General features: G+C 45.4%; 5 non-coding genes across 5 annotated transcripts; all 5 read right to left on the reverse strand.

Annotated features, from left to right (window-relative positions):
- Nucleotides 1–1,595: 1,595 nt before the first annotated feature.
- Nucleotides 1,596–1,667, reverse strand: TRNAW-CCA (transfer RNA tryptophan (anticodon CCA)). Its single transcript has one exon. It is a non-coding gene; the product is annotated as a tRNA-Trp (tRNA).
- Nucleotides 1,668–4,227: 2,560 nt separating this feature from the next.
- TRNAN-GUU (transfer RNA asparagine (anticodon GUU)) lies at nucleotides 4,228–4,301 on the reverse strand. Its single transcript has one exon. It is a non-coding gene; the product is annotated as a tRNA-Asn (tRNA).
- Nucleotides 4,302–6,091: 1,790 nt separating this feature from the next.
- Nucleotides 6,092–6,163, reverse strand: TRNAW-CCA (transfer RNA tryptophan (anticodon CCA)). The gene has a single exon. It is a non-coding gene; the product is annotated as a tRNA-Trp (tRNA).
- Nucleotides 6,164–16,991: 10,828 nt separating this feature from the next.
- TRNAW-CCA (transfer RNA tryptophan (anticodon CCA)) lies at nucleotides 16,992–17,063 on the reverse strand. Its single transcript has one exon. It is a non-coding gene; the product is annotated as a tRNA-Trp (tRNA).
- Nucleotides 17,064–17,376: 313 nt separating this feature from the next.
- TRNAN-GUU (transfer RNA asparagine (anticodon GUU)) lies at nucleotides 17,377–17,450 on the reverse strand. Its single transcript has one exon. It is a non-coding gene; the product is annotated as a tRNA-Asn (tRNA).
- Between the last annotated feature and the right edge of the window lie 263 nt (nucleotides 17,451–17,713).

The following is a 17,713-nucleotide window of genomic DNA, read 5'->3' on the forward strand; positions in this document are numbered from 1 at the left end:
TGTGTAGGCATAACTTGCTATGAGGAGAAAGCCACAGTTGCGCACTTGTGTTAAAAGGGGACAGTAGGATGAACCCAGAGAACACGGGAGAAATGACTCAGGTTTACTGAGTGGAACACTTTGTGTCTTTGTGCCAAAAACAGCAGCGTCTTTTCGGTTAACAGCCGAACGCGCTAACCAATTGCGCCACAGAGACTCACTGGCATGTGTGTTCTGCCTTTGGCCTGATTGCATTGCTATTTTTTTCTGATTGGCAGAAAACCTGAACTTTTTTCTGAAAAAGCCATGCCTCTCTTAGCACTACAGTGCATTAGAATGCTCCCTTGCTTCCCTGAGTCCCCAAATACACAACCACCTTGGGCACAATAGAAGACACATTCCAGCAGATTTAGCAAGAGTGCACCAAGGTTTCTCTATGTAGGTACCTTGCTGAGAAGCAAGACCTGCAGTTGCATTCTTCTGTTAAAAGAGGGCAGCAGAGTGCACCAAGAGAACTTGGGGGAAGTAGCTTATGTTAACTACTTGCCATGCTCTTTATAGATCCCTCTGTTTGACTGGGTGAATTGTAATTTCTGGGGTAGAGTAAGCAATTTTTGGATCTAGATGCTGTGCGCAACAGGAATGCTATATAATGCACTGTACTGCTACTGAAAAGTTACCAATTTTACAGGATGTTCAGGTAAGCTTTGTTTCAGAAAACAACTTGCTAGAGGCCCTAGGACAGATTACTGGGACAAAGGAAGAGGGTTTGGGGATTAGCACATCTCCTATGAAAGGTACAGTCACGCCCGAGACAACTCTGAGTGCCACCTCAAATTCTAAGAAATGCGAACCAGGGCCTTACGCTTTTAATTGCCAGTGGATCTTTGTGTTTCAGACAAATGTGCACGCCTCCCAGAGCCCCATGCAATGCACTTAGGGAAATGGGGGAAGGTGCTGTGCAACCCTCTCGCTGACAATGTCTCTCTTGTCTATAATGTATCTATGAGAGAGAGAGAAATAGGCAATGCGAGAGTGAAAAAGTAAAATGGAAATGTGTCTACTGAGACCAGTATAAGGGGAAATCCTCACAATCCAGGACCGACAGTTGATTGGGAGGGCGCTTACAGGTTTCCGACACCAGACCGGTACCTGAACTCACAAACCCAAACTGCAAAGTGATGGGCATTGCCACTAGACTGCCGACCCCCTTTCGGGGCCCCAGCATGTATCCTTTAGTCACACCTAGAGTTCCCAGGACAGTGCAGCATTCAGCGATTACACGAAAATATTGACAGCGCTAGGAGGCCATGCAAATGGCAGAGGTATGCTTTACAAAGCCCACGTAGCGTACACAAAACAGCACATCAGTCAGGCCCACTTGAAGAGATGGTAAAGAGGAAATACTTCTGCTGCATCCAGTAAAACATAGAGATTGGCCTGCTTTAAAGGTTGACCATGTCCTTCATGGGTGTCTGTCAATATGATACTTCCCTGCTGCAAAGTTTACATTCGAAACGCCAGAACAACTAGGCCCAGAGCACAAAGATGCAGTCAGGTTGAAATAACGAGATACTGAAGAGCAATTTTGTATTTCAGAGTGGGAAAAGCAAATATGACCCCGACGTGATTTGAACACGCAACCTTCTGATCTGGAGTCAGACGCGCTACCATTGCGCCACGAGGTCCTTGGCAGTCCACCTGGTGTGTCTGATGACAGAATAAAGGTAGGAGACGTACATGCACCTGCAGAGCCTCATTGCTTCTTTAAGTAGACTGGCTAGGATAGCTTCCTTCTGTGCATCAGTACACGCTGCAGCCAAACCCTTCCCATGAAGTCTTGATGTTTATGAATTGAATGGCAAGTTTTGAAAAACTAAAGCAAGCGAGAAGAATTGCTTGCAGTTTATTGGATTTTTTGGACGTCAGCAGACGAGACCTGCGAGAGGTAAACAGAAGTTCATAGTTGGTCACGCTGAATTTTTGACCCAAAATGCATCGTCCCTCGGTGGGCTTGAACCACCAACCTTTTGGTTAACAGCCGAACGCGCTAACCGATTGCGAGATAGAGACTCATGCAGTGCTTACATTGGGGCCTGATTGGTGTGCTGTTTGCTTATGCTTCCCAGGCAACCTGAAAATATTTCTAAAATAGCTCTATTTCCCACAGCAAATCAGGGTATCAAGCACTTCCCTACCTCCCCTAATACACAAACACAGGGGATTTAGTAGAGGACAGAGCCCATCAACAGTGCACCAAATGCCCTCTGTGTAGGCATAACTTGCTATGAGGAGAAAGCCACAGTTGCGCACTTGTGTTAAAAGGGGACAGTAGGCTGAACCCAGAGAACACGGGAGAAATGACTCAGGTTTACTAAGTGGAACACTCTGTGTCTTTGTGCCCAAAACAGCAGCGTCTTTTCGGTTAACAGCCGAACGCGCTAACCAATTGCGCCACAGAGACTCACTGGCATGTGTGTTCTGCCTTTGGCCTGATTACATTGCTATTTTTTTCTGATTGGCAGAAAACCTGAACTTTTTTCTGAAAAAGGCATGCCTCTCTTAGCACTGCAGTGCATTAGACTGCTCCCTTGCTTCCCTGAGTCCCCAAATACACAACCACCTTGGGCACAATAGAAGACACATTCCAGCAGATTTAGCAAGAGTGCACCAAGGATTCTATATGTAGGTACCTTGCTGAGAAGCAAGACCTGCAGTTGCATTCTTCTGTTAAAAGAGGGCAGCATAGTGCACCAAGAGAACTTGGGGGAAGTAGCTTATGTTAACTACTTGCCATGCTCTTTATAGATCCCTCTGTTTGACTGGGTGAATTCTAATTTCTGGGGTAGAGTAAGCAATTTTTGGATCTAGATGCTGTGCGCAACAGGAATGCTATATACTGCACTTTACTGCTACTGAAAAGTTACCAATTTTACAGGATGTTCAGGTAAGCTTTGTTTCAGAAAACAACTTGCTAGAGGCACTAAGACAGATTACTGGGACAAAGGAAGAGGGTTTGGGGATTAGCACATCTCCTATGAAAGGTACAGTCACGCCCGAGACAACTCTGAGTGTCACTTCAAATTCTAAGAAATGCAAACTAGGGAACTACGCTTTTTATTGCCAGTGGATCTTTGTGTTTCAGACAAATGTGCACGCCTCCCAGAGCCCCTTGCAATGCACTTAGGGAAAGGGGGGAAGGTGCTGTGAAGCCCTCTCGCTGACAATGTCTCTCTTGTCTATAATGTAACTATGAGAGAGAGAGAAATAGGCAATGCGAGAGTGAAAAAGTAAAATGGAAATGTGTCTACTGAGACCAGTATAAGGGGAAATCCTCACAATCCAGGACCGACAGTTGATTGGGAGGGCGCTTACAGGTTTCCGACACCAGACCGGTACCTGAACTCACAAACCCAAACTGCAAAGTGATGCCCATTGCCACTAGACTGCCGACCCCCTTTCGGGGCCCCAACATATATCCTTTAGTCACACCTAGAGTTCCCAGGACAGTGCAGCATTCAGCGATTACACGAAAATATTGACAGCGCTAGGAGGCCATGCAAATGACAGAGGTATGCTTTACAAAGCCCACGTAGCGTGCACAAAACAGCACATCAGTCAGGCCCACTTGAAGAGATGGTAAAGAGGAAATACTTCTGCTGCATCCAGTAAAACATAGAGATTGGCCTGCTTTAAAGGTTGACCATGTCCTTCATGGGTGTCAGTCAATATGATACTTCCCTGCTGCAAAGCTTACATTCGAAACGCCAGAACAATTAGGCCCAGAGCACAAAGATGCAGTCAGGTTGAAATAACGAGATACTGAAGAGCAATTTTGTATTTCAGAGTGGGAAAAGGAAGTATGACCCCGACGTGATTTGAACACACAACCTTTTGATCTGGAGTCAGACGCGCTACCATTGCGCCACGAGCTCCTTGTGGCAATCCACCTGGTGTGTCTGATGACAGAATAAAGGTAGGAGACGTACATGCACCTGCAGAGCCTCATTGCTTCTTTAGGTAGACTGGCTAGGATAGCTTCCTTCTGTGCATCAGTACACGCTGCAGCCAAACCCTTCCCATGAAGTCTTGATGTTTATGAATTGAATGGCAAGTTTTGAAAAATTAAAGCAAGCGAGAAGAATTGCTTACAGTTTATTGGATTTTTTGGACGTCAGCAGACGAGACCTGCGAGAGGTAAACAGAAGTTCATAGTTGGTCATGCTGATTTTTTGAGCCAAATTGCATCGTCCCTGGGTGGGTTTGAACCACCAACCTTTCGGTTAACAGCCGAACGCGCTAACCGATTGCGCCACAGAGACTCATGCAGTGCTTACACTGGGGCCTGATTGGTGTGCTGTTTGCTTATGCTTCCCAGGCAACCTGAAAATATTTCTAAAATAGCTCTATTTCCCACAGCAAATCAGGGTATCAAGCACTTCCCTACCTCCCCTAATCCACAAACACAGGGGATTTAGTAGAAGACAGAGCCCATCAACAGTGCACCAAATGTCCTCTGTGTAGGCATAACTTGCTATGAGGAGAAAGCCACAGTTGCGCACTTGTGTTAAATGGGGACAGTAGGCTGAACCCAGAGAACACGGGAGAAATGACTCAGGTTTACTGAGTGGAACACTCTGTGTCTTTGTGCCAAAAACAGCAGCGTCTTTTCGGTTAACAGCCGAACGCGCTAACCAATTGTGCCACAGAGACTCACTGGAATGTGTGTTCTGCCTTTGGCCTGATTGCATTGCTATTTATTTCTGATTGGCAGAAAACCTGAACTTTTTTCTGAAAAAGGCATGCCTCTCTTAGCACTGCAGTGCATTAGACTGCTCCCTTGCTTCCCTGAGTCCCCAAATACACAACCACCTTGGGCACAATAGAAGACACATTCCAGCAGATTTAGCAAGAGTGCACCAAGGTTTCTATATGTAGGTACCTTGCTGAGAAGCAAGACCTGCAGTTGCATTCTTCTGTTAAAAGAGGGCAGCAGAGTGCACCAAGAGAACTTGGGGGAAGTAGCTTATGTTAACTACTTGCCATGATCTTTATAGATCCCTCTGTTTGACTGGGTGAATTCTAATTTCTGGGGTAGAGTAAGCAATTTTTGGATCTAGATGCTGTGCGCAACAGGAATGCTATATACTGCACTGTACTGCTACTGAAAAGTTACCAATTTTACAGGATGTTCAGGTAAGCTTTGTTTCAGAAAACAACTTGCTAGAGGCCCTAGGACAGATTACTGGGACAAAGGAAGAGGGTTTGGGGATTAGCACATCTCCTATGAAAGGTAAAGTCACGCCCGAGACAACTCTGAGTGCCTCCTCAAATTCTAAGAAATGCGAACTGGGGTCCTACGCCTTTTATTGCCAGTGGATCTTTGTGTTTCAGACAAATGTGCACGCCTCCCAGAGCCCCTTGCAATGCACTTAGGGAAATGGGGGAAGGTGCTGTGAAGCCCTCTCGCTGACAATGCCTCTCTTGTCTATAATGTATCTATGAGAGAGAGAGAAATAGGCAATGCGAGAGTGAAAAAGTAAAATGGAAATGTGTCTACTGAGACCAGTATAAGGGGAAATCCTCACAATCCAGGACCGACAGTTGATTGGGAGGGCGCTTACAGTTTTCTGACACCAGACCGGTACCTGAACTCACAAACCCAAACTACAAAGTGATGCCCATTGCCACTAGACTGCCGACCCCCTTTCGGGGCCCCAACATATATCCTTTAGTCACACCTAGAGTTCCCAGGACAGTGCAGCATTCAGCGATTACACGAAAATATTGACAGCGCTAGGAGGCCATGCAAATGGCAGAGGTATGCTTTACAAAGCCCACGTAGCGTGCACAAAACAGCACATCAGTCAGGCCCACTTGAAGAGATGGTAAAGAGGAAATACTTCTGCTGCATCCAGTAAAACATAGAGATTGGCCTGCTTTAAAGCTTGACCATGTCCTTCATGGGTGTCTGTCAATATGATACTTCCCTGCTGCAAAGCTTACATTCGAAACGCCAGAACAACTAGGCCCAGAGCACAAAGATGCAGTCAGGTTGAAATAACGAGATACTGAAGAGCAATTTTGTATTTCAGAGTGGGAAAAGGAAGTATGACCCCGACGTGATTTGAACACACAACCTTCTGATCTGGAGTCAGACGCGCTACCATTGCGCCACGAGGTCCTTGTGGCAATCCACCTGGTGTGTCTGATGACAGAATAAAGGTAGGAGACGTACATGCACCTGCAGAGCCTCATTGCTTCTTTAGGTAGACTGGCTAGGATAGCTTCCTTCTCTGCATCCGTACACGCTGCAGCCAAACCCTTCCCATGAAGTCTTGATGTTTATGAATTGAATGGCAAGTTTTGAAAAACTAAAGCAAGCGAGAAGAATTGCTTGCAGTTTATTGGATTTTTTGGACGTCAGCAGACGAGACCTGCGAGAGGTAAACAGAAGTCCATAGTTGGTCACGCTGAATTTTTGAGCCAAATTGCACCATCCCTGGGTGGGCTTGAACCACCAACCTTTCGGTTAACAGCCAAACACGCTAACCGATTGCGCCACAGAGACTCATGCAGTTCTTACACAGGGGCCTGATTGGTGTGCTGTTTGCTTATGCTTCCCAGGCAACCTGAAAATATTTCTAAAATAGCTCTTTTTCCCACAGCAAATCAGGGTATCAAGCACTTCCCTACCTCCCCTAATCCACAAACACAGGGGATTTAGTAGAGGACAGAGCCCATCAACAGTGCACCAAATGTCCTCTGTGTAGGCATAACTTGCTATGAGGATAAAGCCACAGTTGCGCACTTGTGTTAAAAGGGGACAGTAGGCTGAACCCAGAGAACACGGGAGAAATGACTCAGGTTTACTGAGTGGAACACTCTGTGTCTTTGTGCCAAAAACAGCAGCGTCTTTTCGGTTAAAGGATAGTTCCGGGACTTTTTTTTTATTGTCCCTACTGGTCGGCCATGTGTTTGTAAGCATAAATCGGTAGATCGTAGGAAACTTTCCTATGGACCTTACCCGACTTTTCGCCCATTATCGCACTCGAAATCAGCCTCCATTTTGTGATAATCCTATCATTCCGCCGCATCGACCTGGCTCACCTGCCTTTGCGGCACTAAATCAAATCCCCCGCCCCTGAAACAGACTTTATCAAAACATTCATATTCCCCGCCTCTATCCGTGACGTGACTGTGCTGCGTAGGCAAACGCGCCCAGGCGTCTTCTACGCGACTCCACACAGAACCCGGAAACCAACACAGATCAGCTCACAACACAGCGCGCCACAATTCGGAATATGAAACTGTACTTTGAAATCAAACCGCAAGATTGTAAATGTGGTAAAGTACATTTATTGGACATCAAATGTTTTGAGAATATTCAGCGATTTGCATTTTTATTTGCTCATGTTCCAAAAAGTTCGTATTGAGGAACGCGATGGTCCTTTCCTGTACACAGGGTCTTAGAGCATCTCACAATACAGCACCACAATTCGGAATGTGAAACCGTGGTTTAAAAGCAAACGGCAAGATTGTACATTTGGCAAAGTACGTTTATTGGACATCAAATGTTTAGAGAATATTCAGCGATTTGCATTTTTATTTGCTCTCGATCCAAATTAGTTCGTCTTGAGGGAAGCAATGTTCGTGTGCAGTACACAGGGTGTTGGTTTACGATAAAAATAAGCTCTTCGGTCGCACTGATAATCGCATGGCTGTTCCAACAACGAGGCACTAGGCCACCACAACGGTAGGTATGTTGCATCTAACCGTTAGTACCGCGTAAGGGCATACTTGTACTTGGCGATCGTCCCATAAAATGGTCAGGGTGGTAACGTTGTTCACGCGGAGAAGCAACTGGCGGCTGTAGAAGCCGTCCGCCGGTGTCTGGTACTCGTGACACAGACAGTAGTGAATGATGTACCTAAAAACATAAAAAATGAAATTAGTCTCACCATCAGATCCTTATTAAAATCATAGCGAGGACAGCGCTACTGGGTGTACACAAGTGTTTAAAGGCGTGGCGAGGCAGGGAGGGGGGGGAGTGGAGTACAAGGTAAGTAGCATAAAATAATAAATAAATAGGGCCAGCTGGTGGCAAGTGCAAGGTAAGTGCAGAACAAGTGCTGGGAAGGGGGGGCTGTAGGATACTGAGACAGTCCCCCAGTGCAGGGGTTGACAGGGAGGCAGTGCAGGTGGAGAGTGGAAGGGCCCAGGACCGAGGTCGCAGACAGTGGACCAGTTGTAGCAGGGGAGAGGGAGAGAGAAAGCAGAAGCAAAGAGGAAGGTTTTGAGGTGCTTCAGTAAAAGCAGATCTTTCTCCTCAAGATAGTGCGCGGTAGAAAACAATATGCCACATAGAACGAACAAGTACAACTGAACCCGTCTTTAAAGCCACTGTATAGTAATGAAATTGCGGTATAAACTCATCAAAAGTTACTTACATTATATTTGCATTTTCCATTGTGTCTCTGTGTAGGGCAGACCCGAAACACCACTCCTTCTTTGCCGACGTTACTTCTTCTAATGAACGTGGCTCATCGTTTCGTTTCTGAAATTTTATTCATTATCTTTTCTTAGTCTTTCAGGATGGTCCCGGCCTGTCAAGGTCAAATCACAATAGAACCTTATATTCGGTCGTGGGCCGTTCCGCCACCCGAGCAAAACATCAAAGCAGCTGACCTTCACTTTGAGCGAGCACACATTTCTATTTAGCTGCGGTTAGTTTTAGGGACATCTTGTCTGCGTGCCTTTTTTTTTATTGTCCCTATGGGTCGGCCATGTGTTTGTAATACGGAAACATTCTATAATTTTTGTAAAAATGATTTATATTACTGTTTGGTTTAATTGCAATGGGCCTGCAACATGAGGAGACTCGAGAGAACAGACAATCAAATTACAATCATTTAAACCGTGATGTGTATTTCTCAATGAGCTCTGCTTTAGGTGGACATGGAACAGAGGCAATGTTGGGTGGCAATGCAGTTGTCCCCTGCATAGGTTCGTTCACCACTCCATGTATGTGCCTATCTAGGACGTCAACGATAAGTTTCTCAATAAACTCATATTGCATATCCTCAAACACTGGTTTGATCACCCATTGTTTACTTCTTTTAGTGAAGGCCTTATTGTAGCGAAGCGTCCCTAAAGTTCCGGTCGTCCTACTTTGTTGACGGCCAACATTATGGTTATGTGCCAAGACCGCTAAAAGAGTCCGATTTATCATGCCCTCCATGCCAAAATGCAATCGTTTTGGCCTGTACTTGAGGCACATATTGTGGAACACCTCCAAATCTCCTGTGTGGCAGAATTCCGTGAGTCCCCTCAAAGCTTTTGTTATAGTTTTATCAAATACAATCTTTTCAATGGCTTTGTGAGTGGGTGATGAAGGAATCAACCACTTCTTCTTCCGTGCCTCCTCTGTGGACAAATGGCCATGTTCACATTTGTGGAAATGTTCATTTGTCGACCATCGATGTACGTTGCTACAGTGCAAAATTACTGACCGCCATTTTTCCAGTAGAATTTCCAACGACCCTTCACATGTTTTTGAGCTCCACCAAAGATGGTTGCTGATTGACTTGGACCACTGTGAAATACCTTGCAATTCCTTTTTTTTACCTGCAGCCGACAATTTTTTATTGATTGATTTTGCAAGATGCCAAACGTCAAATTGGTGATTTATATTTTTGTACTGTTCTCTCATTGTCTTGGCAATTGAAACGTGTCTGTCCGTGGCTATCAGGTCGATCACCATTCCCCGCGATTGTAGTTCTTGCAATGATGCTACAAAGCCAATTTTCTCCATGGCCACTGAGGATGTACTTTGTGACACCTGCACGACCACCGAACTCACAATTTTCTTACTTTCCATGTCCTGAAAGTGGTAGGTGCAGTACTTGGCTGAAAATCCTGGGCTGTCGCACTGTCCATCACCAGCTAGCCTGAACCGTTTGCCCGCGAATGTACTATCAATAGACATTTTTTCCATTCTCCAAGCTTCGCTGATGGCTGGAAATAGATAATCGGTTTGGTATTTGTAGAACTGACTTTTCGCAATGAAATGGATTCCCACAAACTGAAAGAAATACTGTAACTTTTTAAAACTTGAACCACTAAAAAGTGCGGCCGCTGCACAAAGTAGATTGCCTGCTGGCAGTTGCCCCAGCATGGGTTGTGCAGACCATGCGAACGGATGATATTGTGTACAGGTGGCATGTATTTTAAGGTTAGTGCCTCGAATTGCACGAGTCACATTAATCAATGGCTCCCCACAAACTTCCCCACCAACCCAATGCCCACATTTCATCATCATAATAATATCCATCAAACAGCTATCGAATACAATGAATTTGGCCTCTTTCCTTATACTGTCACTCTGCATCCCAGCTGGTTCGGCCTGTAACGTTGAGGACATGTCACTCGCATGGAAGGTACAATCTCTGATATCGTCTTCCGCTATGCTGAGTGATATTGATGGTGTTTCATTGTCGTCCACTTCATTCTCTTCCATTGCAACATCTGTTCCTTGTCCGGAGATGGGAGAAAAAAACAATGTCTTCAACTTTCGCGCGCTCTTATTTTTTGCGGGTGTGGATTCTGTGAATTGATCTCCGACTGCATCCAAACTACCAGGAGGACATTCACTATCAATGGCTGGTGGTGGTATAGCTCCGTTGTCAATCACTTCATATTCTTCCCATTGGCACGATGCATCTCCAGTCTCAAGTCCCTGCCAAAAGGTTTGACAAGCAACATCTCTCGTTCGCTTCACTGTCTGTGTAGATCTAGTTCTTACACCCACTCGCAACTAGAGGACAGATTAGAAAAGGGATGTTCAGTTTAAACACAACTTACAGTATTGAACTATTGACAGTGAAAGACAACATAAAATAGTGAACAGGACACTAACCTTCTTTTGCTTTCTTTTCTTTGAAACTTTCTTGCCTCGAACTTCAACATCTGGACGCTGTTGCTCCGACTCGTGTGTGCATGTCTCCACTTCCTCTCGCGCTGCAACGACTATATTTTCATGATAAGCACATCCATCACTCACTGAGGCTCCATCGACTCCCTGAAACATCGAACTTTCATTAGTATGTATAATAATATTGAAAACACAAAATGTACTTGGGGACCAATACCCATACGGACATCTCAATAGCAAAACACGAATGAACGCATTGTGTAGAACATTCAAACGACAATAGTTCACGCATTGTTGATCTAGTTACATTGAACTGTCAAGATCCATACCTCGGGCTCCGCATAGACTTCCATTGATGATATTATTGAAGATGACGCTTCAGCAACTCCCTGAAACACAGTAATTGCATTAGTATGGTTTTCTATTTTGTTTAAAAGAACATAAACTTTCTGCAGGCGTCAACGGCTCATCTAAATAGACCTGCACAAATGATCAGTTGTCTAAAATAAATAATGGATATCTAAATATGATTCGATTTGCTCCATCGTTGGAAGTGTCACCACCCAGAGATCTGCATCAACTACTAGGGGTGATGTTCTTGTTGAAGAAGCTCCGTCAGCTCCCTGAAACATAGTACTTGCGTTAATAAAGAAGGAAGTATAGCGGGTGTAATCACGTCATTTGATCTCGCATGATTGATCTGTCAGTATCCATACCTCGAAATGCATAAGAACATCAAGGGACGCTGTAACTGCGGTGCACACTTCTGCAAGCTGTTGCGCCGACCCGTAACTGCATGCTCCCCCTTCTTCTTGGACTAATGCTCCATCGACTCCCTGAAACATAGGACTTTCATTAGTAATGAACACAATATTGAAAAAAGAAGACACATAGGAGGGCGACGACAGAAGGACATACCAATGGCTAAAAACGAAAGAAACATTGTGTGTAACAATCACGCTACAAGAATGCAAGATCTGATGATCTCCATCGATGGAACTGTCCGGAAACGTACCTCGAGCATCTGAGTGACATCTACGGTTGTCGTCAATGCGTTGGACTCCTCAGCATCTCCCTGAAAGACAGTACTTGCATTATTTTGGATAACAATAATTATAACTGAAAACAAAGACTAGAGGACGAGTACTGTGGTGTACCATTAGGTAAAATAATTACACGATCAATTAAAACTATTGATTTACATGCCTAAAACAAGTCAGTGTCAGAGTAGCTAAGTAAGATTACCCGATAGGCGCTTGAAGTGGCTGATGACTGCAATAACGACACGGATGGAGAATCTTCCGCCTTCATATTGAGTGGATACATAAATGGGGAAATTATTGTTAGCTAATGCTACACACTACCGCAAGGCCGAGAGACAAATACGTAAACTTGACTCACCAGTGGAGGGATGTGGACGAATAGAGTGGGAATAGCGGTTGAGAGCAATTTTCGCCTCGCTCGCGGTGTTTTCTTCTTTATTAGCAATGATGTGGAGTACATGTCTGGGCTAAAGTGCCTGCTGCAGATGCGGTATCGATCACCCCTCTTGTCCGCAAAGACTTCTAGGACTCTACTTTCTAGCTCAGAGGCTGGATATCCGCAATATCGGACCCATTCTCTTATCTGATCTATTGTCTTAGGGAAAACATGCATTATAGTATCTTCAGATTTGTTATGGGTCTTCGAAGGGCAACCGCCAATGGAACAGGCAGGCATTATGGAAAGTTCTGAAAAGTAAAGATCAACAATTCTCTATGAATACCAATGTGTTAAAACATTAAATGACACATAAAAGGTTCAATGCAAGGTCCGTTTTGGTTCTTGGAACTATACACGTTATTCACATGCGGATAAGTATTTCAATAACTTTCAAAAAATAGAAAAAGTAATTTGACTAAACTCAGAACATGTGACTAGTTCCTTGCATGTACTGTCGTGAACGAAAAGAAAACATGGATGCAATTTGATGACTACTAGCAAATAGATATAAATTAAAAAATTGGACGCAAAATGATTATGGTACATGGATTTACCTTGACGAACAAACAGTTAGATGCAGGGATCAGAGTAGTTTCTTGTCGTAGAACAGGGAGCAGTTCACAGGTTGCAAACTGACGAGTTTGCTCAAAGTGGTCACGGAAGTTCACAGAGACGAAGAGCAGATAACCAGCACCTTCACGGGTTGACTAGCAAAGCGCAAAGAAGTTCTCATTAGAAATATGAAGTGGGTTATAAAGAATTCGAAACAGGGGTGTGTTTGTGAATGAATGACGTGTATATGTCGTGGCATTATGCGGATTGCAGGGGGGCGTCCAGCGTGAGGGGGGATGCTTGGCAGGAGACACGGGGTCTGGAGGTAGACATGGGAACAACAACCCATGCTCTATAGACCACTTTGAAGTGTACATGGTCTTTGGCACCTCTTGGCCTTTATCGCTCCCTGACAGCTCCACTTGCCAGCAGCGCAAGTACCCCGGTGCGAACTGCCTTTGATAGGGCGGGGGGTGGATCGGGGCGGTGGTCGTGCAGACAAGACACAGGAAGACTTGTGAATGGAGACACACTTATGTGGATTGCAGGGGGGCGTCCATCGTGAGGGGGATGCTTGGCAGGAGACACGGGGTCTGGAGGTAGACATGGGAACAACAACCCATGCTCTATAGACCACTTTGAAGTGTACATGGTCTTTGGCACCTCTTGGCCTTTATCGCTCCCTGACAGCTCCACTTGCCAGCAGCGCAAGTACCCCGGTGCGAACTGCCTTTGATAGGGCGGGGGGTGGATCGGGGCGGTGGTCGTGCAGACAAGACCCGTTTGCCGCAGGGCCTCACCAAGGAGAGGCCATCTAACTGAATGTAAGAGGATGGCTGCAGGATCTACTACATGGAAGGCAGGGGGGTGAGTTTATAAATACCTCACCCTCCCAGGAGAATATATGGGGGTCATCTCTGTACCCGGTACCCAAAAAGAGGATTTATTATGATCAACCATATTTATTATTTACCCATAACCATGTTTTGTATCAATAAAATCCAACAGCTTTTTATTGCCAACGCTTGATGCCAACCCACAAAAGAATATATGTATGACTGCTGCATATATGGGTTCAACGGTTATGTGGATTGAAGGTGTGCGGCCAGCGTGAGGGAGGATGCTGGCCGGAGACATGTGGTGTGACAAGACAAGGCACTGGAAGGCTATTCAACGGAGACACACTAGATTCATTTAAAAAATCAAAACAACCATTGTTAAAATATATGTTGTGCTTTATTTTAGATTTTAATTAAACATAAATAATAAACATTACACATTGTAAAGTTGAGGTTGCAGCACATCGAGGGAAAATCCGCGGTATTGTCCACTGTCACTGGGGAAATGTTGTCTAATGGCAAGTACCGCACAGGCAGGTATTACTCTCCGAACGCGGTGTCCGAGCCTCCCGTGAAGCCACCAAGTGAAGCAACGATAGGCCACCAGCCTGTACCACCTGTGAAAAAAAAGATGCAAACTGTATTAAACTGACCAAACTTTCTTATCAATGTCGATTCAGGTAACACATGTCATTTTTCTTAGAAAAAAATTATATCTAGAAAATGCACTATATGGAACCAATTTACATGCGTTCGAATGATATGTAAATGTAATTTTATATGTGGGAGACGACCATGAAATAGTGGTGGCATCACTGACATCACAAACAGAGTATACTTACTCGTTACTCGGATTACGCGGACGAACAGTGCCACGAAGTTCGTGCATAAGCACCATCATCATCCTCAACACTGTCCGTGAGAGGCAGGCTTCCCTGAACTCTGGCAGCTCGGTGATGCATTGCGGACTTTGCTCGCCTTCCTGCAGACTTTGCTCGCTTTCCGAAATGTAGGCCAAGCACCCGGAATTTTCACGGCAGCAGCAGTTCTCCTCCTCAGTTGGCATTAGCTCGCACCGATTGCACGTGCACCAGGTGGAGACGCCGTCCATGCGACATGGTCCAGGCTCTTCATCCGTTGACTGGTCCTCCCAACTGCCGTCCGAATCCCCATCGTTTTCGCGTGCTTGCCTTTCCAGTAGTTCCTCCTCGGTGTACTCGGGCTCGTACATATACGGCATTATTGTGGCCATTGTGCGGTAAAGATAGTAAAATAATTTACAGAGATGCTACAGGTGTTCACACGGGCTACAAGCGGCGAAGGTAGCTGACCAGAGCACTGAAACGAGTCACAGAATACTCAAAGTAACACAGAGAGAGGAATGGAATCGAAAATCTGCTGCTGTATGTTGTGAAACGGTCTGTTTATACTTATTGGGGAAAGAGGCGTCCTGCCATTTCCATGGCAACACGTCAATAGCTGAGGCGCAGCGATTGTTGACACGAGACGTGCTTGAAATGGGCGGAACGCGTCTGCTGATGTCAGGCTCAGGGGCGGGGGATTTGATTTAGTGCCGCAAAGGCAGGTGAGCCAGGTCGATGCGGCGGAATGATAGGATTATCACAAAATGGAGGCTGATTTCGAGTGCGATAATGGGCGAAAAGTCGGGTAAGGTCCATAGGAAAGTTTCCTACGATCTACCGATTTATGCTTACAAACACATGGCCGACCCGTAGGGACAATAAAAAAAAAGTCCCGGAACTATCCTTTAACAGCCGAACGCGCTAACCAATTGCACCACAGAGACTCACTGGCATGTGTGTTCTGCCTTTGGCCTGATTCCATTGCTATTTTTTTCTGATTGGCAGAAAACCTGAACTTTTTTCTGAAAAAGGCATGCCTCTCTTAGCACTGCAGTGCATTAGACTGCTCCCTTGCTTCCCTGAGCCCCCAAATACACAACCACCCTGGGCACAATAGAAGACACATTCCAGCAGATTTAGCAAGAGTGCACCAAGGATTCTATATGTAGGTACCTTGCTGAGAAGCAAGACCTGCAGTTGCATTCTTCTGTTAAAAGAGGGCAGCAGAGTGCACCAAGAGAACTTGGGGGAAGTAGCTTATGTTAACTAGTTGCCATGCTCTTTATAGATCCCTCTGTTTGACTGGGTGAATTCTAATTTCTGGGGTAGAGTAAGCAATTTTTGGATCTAGTTGCTGTGCGCAACAGGAATGCTATATACTGCACTGTACTGCTACTGAAAAGTTACCAATTTTACAGGATGTTCAGGTAAGCTTTGTTTCAGAAAACAACTTGCTAGAGGCCCTAGGACAGATTACTGGGACAAAGGAAGAGGGTTTGGGGATTAGCACATCTCCTATGAAAGGTACAGTCACGCCCAAGACAACTCTGAGTGTCACCTCAAATTCTAAGAAATGCAAACTAGGGACCTACGCTTTTTATTGCCAGTGGATCTTTGTGGTTCAGACAAATGTGCACGCCTCCCAGAGCCCCTTGCAATGCACTTAGGGAAAGGGGGGAAGGTGCTGTGAAGCCCTCTCGCTGACAATGTCTCTCTTGTCTATAATGTAACTATGAGAGAGAGAGAAATAGGCAATGCGAGAGTGAAAAAGTAAAATGGAAATGTGTCTACTGAGACCAGTATAAGGGGAAATCCTCACAATCCAGGACCGACAGTTGATTGGGAGGGCGCTTACAGTTTTCCGACACCAGACCGGTACCTGAACTCACAAACCCAAACTGCAAAGTGATGGGCATTGCCACTAGACTGCCGACCCCCTTTCGGGGCCCCAGCATATATCCTTTAGTCACACCTAGAGTTCCCAGGACAGTGCAGCATTCAGCGATTACACGAAAATATTGACAGCGCTAGGAGGCCATGCAAATGGCAGAGGTATGCTTTACAAAGCCCACGTAGCGTGCACAAAACAGCACATCAGTCAGGCCCACTTGAAGAGATGGTAAAGAGGAAATACTTCTGCTGCATCCAGTAAAACATAGAGATTGGCCTGCTTTAAAGGTTGACCATGTCCTTCATGGGTGTCTGTCAATATGATACTTCCCTGCTGCAAAGCTTACATTCGAAACGCCAGAACAACTAGGCCCAGAGCACAAAGATGCAGTCAGGTTGAAATAACGAGATACTGAAGAGCAATTTTGTATTTCAGAGTGGGAAAAGGAAGTATGACCCCGACGTGATTTGAACACACAACCTTCTGATCTGGAGTCAGACGCGCAACCATTGCGCCACGAGGTCCTTGTGGCAATCCACCTGGTGTGTCTGATGACAGAATAAAGGTAGGAGACGTACATGCACCTGCAGAGCCTCATTGCTTCTTTAGGTAGACTGGCTAGGATAGCTTCCTTCTCTGCATCCGTACACGCTGCAGCCAAACCCTTCCCATGAAGTCTTGATGTTTATGAATTGAATGGCAAGTTTTGAAAAACTAAAGCAAGCGAGAAGAATTGCTTGCAGTTTATTGGATTTTTTGGACGTCAGCAGACGAGACCTGCGAGAGGTAAACAGAAGTCCATAGTTGGTCACGCTGAATTTTTGAGCCAAAATGCACCATCCCTGGGTGGGCTTGAACCACCAACCTTTCGGTTAACAGCCGAACACGCTAACCGATTGCGCCACAGAGACTCATGCAGTTCTTACACAGGGGCCTGATTGGTGTGCTGTTTGCTTATGCTTCCCAGGCAACCTGAAAATATTTCTAAAATAGCTCTTTTTCCCACAGCAAATCAGGGTATCAAGCACTTCCCTACCTCCCCTAATCCACAAACACAGGGGATTTAGTAGAGGACAGAGCCCATCAACAGTGCACCAAATGTCCTCTGTGTAGGCATAACTTGCTATGAGGATAAAGCCACAGTTGCGCACTTGTGTTAAAAGGGGACAGTAGG

This window comes from Ambystoma mexicanum, chromosome 11 (genome assembly GCF_040938575.1).
Source record: "Ambystoma mexicanum isolate Mex_15411 chromosome 11, UKY_AmexF1_1, whole genome shotgun sequence".
Classification (NCBI taxonomy): domain Eukaryota; kingdom Metazoa; phylum Chordata; class Amphibia; order Caudata; family Ambystomatidae; genus Ambystoma; species Ambystoma mexicanum.